Source organism: Fulvia fulva, chromosome 1, assembly GCF_020509005.1.
Source record: "Fulvia fulva chromosome 1, complete sequence".
In the NCBI taxonomy this organism is placed as follows: domain Eukaryota; kingdom Fungi; phylum Ascomycota; class Dothideomycetes; order Mycosphaerellales; family Mycosphaerellaceae; genus Fulvia; species Fulvia fulva.
The window spans coordinates 6,745,732-6,751,731 of NC_063012.1; positions in this window are offsets into that span (position 1 = coordinate 6,745,732).

The following is a 6,000-nucleotide window of genomic DNA, read 5'->3' on the forward strand; positions in this document are numbered from 1 at the left end:
AGCTATTAGATATAGGTTGCTATTCGCCTTTAAAGAAGGTAAACGGTACTTAGCTCTCGGGCTTAGTACGCTAGCGTATTACTTATATCGACAAAGTAGAGTTCCTACGCGCCTTCCGGGCAGCCCATAACGCTAATTTTAGACAGGAGAACATCCTATCGAGCTTTAGAGGCGCTAGTTTAGTTCTATTTAATCTATAGGTAGTAATAGACAGGCTTAATGTTAAGCTACGTACGCTAACCCCTCTAGCTCCGGACTCTACCCCTTAGGAGTCGAAGACACTACGAACTACAAAAGAATTCGACTCTTAATCGACACTAGTAACGAAGAAAATGCGTGCCCGGGCAGGTTTATCGCTAAACTCGTTATAGGAAGGGGTATATTAGCTTATAAAAGGGAGTAGAGAGATAGCGTATTAGATAGCTCTTATACGAAGCAAGATTAGTAAGCTACGTAAGTCTAACGAGGCCCTTATATAGCGAAAAGCACGAAAGCGCAAGTATATTCAGTCTAGAGGGTCTCTAACCTTCGATAAGGCGTCGCAATTAATACCTCTAGAGGATACTAGGAGGTAGGAAGTAAGTAGAGAGTCGCTAGATAGTGTTTAGCTAGTACTAAGGCTATAACGCTATAAGCGATATAGCGAGTCGGGGTATAACGTACGTACCTATTAAGTAGACTTACTAGATAGCGAAGAATCTAAAGAGGAATTGTCCTCCTAGTAACGATTCTATAGGATGTCGTCGTATTAAGATACCGTCGTAATCAAAGTAGAAGTAGTATAGTTCTTAGTAAAAGTAGCCCGCTCGGTAGTATAGCCCGCTCGGTAGTAAAGTACGTTAGCGTATATAACGAGAATATCTATAACTTCGATAAGATAGGCTTTTAAATAGGCGTAATTAGCTCTATAAAAGTCGTTACTAGCTTAGAACGACGCTCTCGCCCTACGACTACTTAGCCTAGTAATAGAGAGTAGGTTATAGTTATTTAGAGTATCTATACCGCTAGCTACTCGACCCTACCCTTTATTATCTATAAAGAGCGCGTCTATATTTTAGTATAGTACGAAGAGGTAGATATACCGCGGAATTAGAAGCTTACGGTCTCCGAGAATAGATAGATAAATAACGTACTTAGCCTCGAGTAGTTAAAGCACTTTAACGCGTATATAGAGGCGCGTTCTATAGGTAGCTATAGGTTATATTAAATAGGTACGAGTTACGTAGTAGTAGAAGATAGCGGATTATACGAAAGACGAAGAAGGACCTAATAGGATAGCGTATATCTATATATAGTATCGCTAGTATTAGTATAGGTAGATACTAGGTATCCGGATGTTTGCTAGCCTATAGGCTAGTAAACCCTAGTCACGTGATCTAGCCATATAACATACTTATACCTATATACTTATCCTACGGCCTATATATTCTTAATAGGTTACTTATTTTAGACGGCTATAGCTACTCTATATTAACACGACTATAAACCGCTATACTTAGCTAGGTCTCTATATCCGTAGAAGAGCTACGACGGGATCTATAAGAGTATAGATTATTAATAACCGTAATAAGACATTATAGCGTACGTTAGAAAAAATATACGACTCGGTATAAGCGACTACTACCTTAGGCTAAGTAGTACCTAATATAGTACGCTCTTAAGGACAACGAGGCTTACTACTAGCTATACGACTAGTAGTATAGCGCGAGTCTATATATAATATATAGACTCTAGGATAGATATAGTAGTAGTAGTAAACTACCGACGACGCCTTATAGTATAAACTCGAGAGCTTATAGCGACTAGTTACCGACCTACCGCCTAAGTTTAACCTATACGACCTTCTTTCTAATAACGAGATCTAGAATGTCGATAGTATAGCTACGGCGGTAGTTAACTACGACGACGACGGCACTACCGAAGAAGGCGAAGGAGAGGAAGGTAAGACATAATAATAAGTCGTAAAGACCCTCCGAATCCCCGTTAACGACCTCCTATAACTCGATACCGATCAACTCGTTAAGCTCGTATAGGACCTCGAGAGGGCCGCGGCTATCTACTTTATCCTACGACGTATCGAGTAAGAGTATAGTAATACGGTATAAATAGCGACTATACTCTATAAGTAATTAGGTAAAGTAGAGTAAGAGCTTAGGAGATAGAAGAGTTACAATAAGTAGATACGTAACGAGTACGACATACTAGCTAAGGATCGCGATATATAGAAGATATAGAAGGAGGATACTATTAAGTACCGCGACGCTTTCTAGAAGGACCTAGGTACGGTACGAGGAGAAATAGATTAGGCTAAGCAATAGCTTACTTAGGTCTAGTAGGAACTTAATAACCTAAAGGCCTAACCTAGAGTATCCTTAAGTATAGTAATGACCGCCGAGATTAGCTCGCTTACTATAAAGAACGACACCCTAAAGAAGTAGGCGAAGGAGGCACTTTAGTAGTTATCTAATAACGACTCGAAGATTAAGGCCCTCGAATTCGACCTTAATATATATAAGATAGAAGCCTAGACCTATTAGAGCGATATCGAGTAGCTTAATAAGTCGTAGTAAACTTAGGTAGATAACCTTAAGAAGTAACTCGACGACCGCCGAGACCGCTCTCGAGTACGATCCTTACTATCTCGCGCTATATTATAGCGCCGTGCCCTATAAAACGGCCGAACCCTATCTAAGGATAAGAATGATAATAGTAGAGCTAGTAGAGCTATTAATAAGGACCGCGGTAATAAGTACGAGGATAAGGTAGCTCGCCGTACTACTAGAAAGAAAGCTAAGAAGTCTATACGTAAGCTAGATAATAGTAACGACTCTGATCTATTATCTAATAAGTTAGAGGAGGCCTCGGAGTCGGATAGCAATACTCGTACTTATCGCTAATCTTCTAAGAAGGAGCTAGTCTACGACTTCGAGTCTCTAGTTAAGTACGATCCGGACCTTAGCTAGCCCTTTAAGACTTAGTGTAGTATAGACAAGCCTAAGAAGTTTGTCGGTACTATTAATAGTAAGCTATCTAGACCCTCCCTCGAGAAGTTCTTCTCCGAGTTAGAGACTATTATCGACTATATAGTCTTCCGCGACAAAAAGGTAGTACTTAAGTTCGTATACGACTTACTAGCCTTACTAGGTAACGCCTAGGAGTTAGTTAGACCTAAGATCCCTACTATCTTAGGAAGCCTAACTAGTAGTAAGAAGACGTATAAGGGCCTTAACGTCCTAATTAAGGAACTCGCTAAGCGATATAGAGACCGTAACCTAGTCGGTAGGGCTCGTAACCGCCTAAATAATCTTAAGATAGATAATAAGGATAGCTTCTAGACCTTCTTCCCTAAGTAGCGCTAGAATACTAACATCCTAGGCCTTAAAGGTAAAGATATAATAGATAATCTATAACGTAAGCTAACTGTCCGCTACCTTAATAAGTATCTTAACTTCCGACCCTTATTTATAACTAAGATAATCGATAACCTCTATTAAGTAGACGAAGACTTTAAGATCCTCGACGCCCTATACCCGCGCTCCGAGAAGCTAAAGAACAATAAGAAGGATAATAAGAACAAGGACGATAAGCTAGTAGGCCTAGGCTCGGGCTTAGGCTCTAATAAGCTAACCCGTAAGGCCTAGTCTACCCGTCCTAAATCTTTTAAGAGTAATCTCGGCGAGACTATAGATAAAGCTAAGAATACTCGTTATATACATAAGAACCTCTATAAGAAATGTCGTAAGTATTACGGCCGCTCCGTAAGTAAAGGATTCGAATCTAATTACGTAACCCTAGGTTACGTAACCCGGATAACTAAGCTCGGCCCGATACTAACGCCCGATACCTCGGCCTTTAAGTATAGGCCTCGTACTTAGACTCTCTTCTCTCTTTAGCTATCGACTTCGTTAATACTATACCCTTATACTCTCGTACTATAGTCTCGTAATACTTCGATAGCTTATATTAAGGACGCTACTATATTTAGCGCCGCTTAAGACTCTAGAAATCGCGCTATTACGACTCCTCGAAATCCCCGACTCGTACTAGCGTAAAAGTAGCGTAGTGCTCTCTCTTTCTCCCTAGATCAAGACGCTAAGAAGGCGTATTACTATATTATAGCTAGGCTATAGGGCACCGGTTACCCTAGTAGCGGCGGCGGCGCGAATACTTAACGTATCGAGCGCCGCGCGCGACTAACTCGAAACTTAGAACTTTTTATACGATCCGATTAGTATATCTAGTCCGACGATACCGTCCTACTAGATCCCTTTACTAAGTACGCTAATAAGGAACGCGCGGTTCTCGATAGGCTCCTAGAAGAAGAGGAAGGAGAGGATACCTAACCCGAAATTATAGACACTTTTAACCTCGTAGTATTACTCTACGAGGGCGATATTATAGACCACCTCGATAAGAACAGGTCAACCGATAATACTCGTAAGGACTTTGCTATTAACTATATAGACGACCGCGGTCGTACCGGGATATACCGTATCCTACTCGACTAACTATAGTTACTTAACGCGACTTAGTTTTACGACTACGTCTAGAACTAACTAGAGGCAATTGCCTACGCCCTTCGTAAACTCGAGGCTAATCACCGCTAAGCTATCCTAGATAGGGCGGCGCTATATTAAGCTAACGAGCTAAATAAGAAGAAGTTCGAGGAAGTGTATACCGAACTATAATATATAGAAAAGTATAAGTAGGAATATAAGTAGGACCTAGAACAAGCTAATAAGGACCTTATAAAGGCTAACTAGGACGTCACTAAGTATAGGAAGTAGGCTAATAACTAGTATAGCTCTACTAAGAGAGCCGAAAAGGAGGTCGATATATTTAAAGTTAAAGTCGCTAAACTAGAAATACTCGTACCGGACGACTCCGCTCCTACGGCTACCGACGTAGTAGGGCTATAGTTGACTATCGCTACGCTTAAATAGGATCTCGAGGAGGCTAAGCGTAGCCGTACTACCGAGAAACCTAAGGAGTATAGCGCCCGCTCCCTCTCCGAGTTACGACGTCGACGTAGTAATAGACTAGCTAAAAAGCCCGCCGAATAACCCGCTACGAAGCCTACGCGGAAGCAACGTAAGGCTCGATTCGTAAATAACTCCTCCGACCCCGATTCTTCCGACTCGTCCTTAGACTCTAATTCCGATTTCGAAGAGCGTCCGCGCCGTAAGAGTAAGGGTAAGGACAAGAGATCGAGAAAGAGATAAGAGACCGTTATTATCGACGACGACGACTTCGAGATTATAAATAGTAGCGTAGATATCGTACGCTATAACCTAACTATAGTAGAAGACTTTAAGACGAGTTCCCGTATCGAAGTACCTAAGCCTAAATTCTTAGGAGAGAATATAGGTAGTAAAGACTCGCCGATACTTAATAAGTAGACTACTAAACTCGGTAATAAACTTACCGCTTCTATCTTTAAGGACGTGCTATCCGCCCTACGTTTCGTATAAGAAACTACTATAGGGTTAGTATACTCTATACTCCGTAACTATATTCCCTAGAAGATTGTCTTCTCTAAGGTTCTCTCCGCGAGCCGGCTATTTAAGAGCGTAAAGAAATGCCTACGTTTCCTAGATAAGAACTTCGGCGACTATAATCCCGGGGGCACCGCGCGTAATAATATAGACGCGCTTAAGATAGTAGAGAATAACAAGTTCTCCGAGTTCTATACTAAGTTCTAACGTAAGCGCGCCTAGCTCCTATAAGGCGCGAGCCGTAAGTACGAGGTTATCGAGCTTAAGAAGAAGCTAAGCTTTAAGTACTGTTTTCGACTAGTCGTACTACCTAACGCAAAGTCGTTTAAGGAGCTTACTCGGCAATACTACCGCCTAGAGAGCGAGCTAGCTTAACTTAAACACGACCTACTACGTACTCAGAACGACGAGAAGAAGGACAAGAAGACGACTGTACCTAAGGGTAACGGTACGGTATCGGCACCTCCTATAGTAGGGTAGATTATACTACCGGTACTCCCTTTAG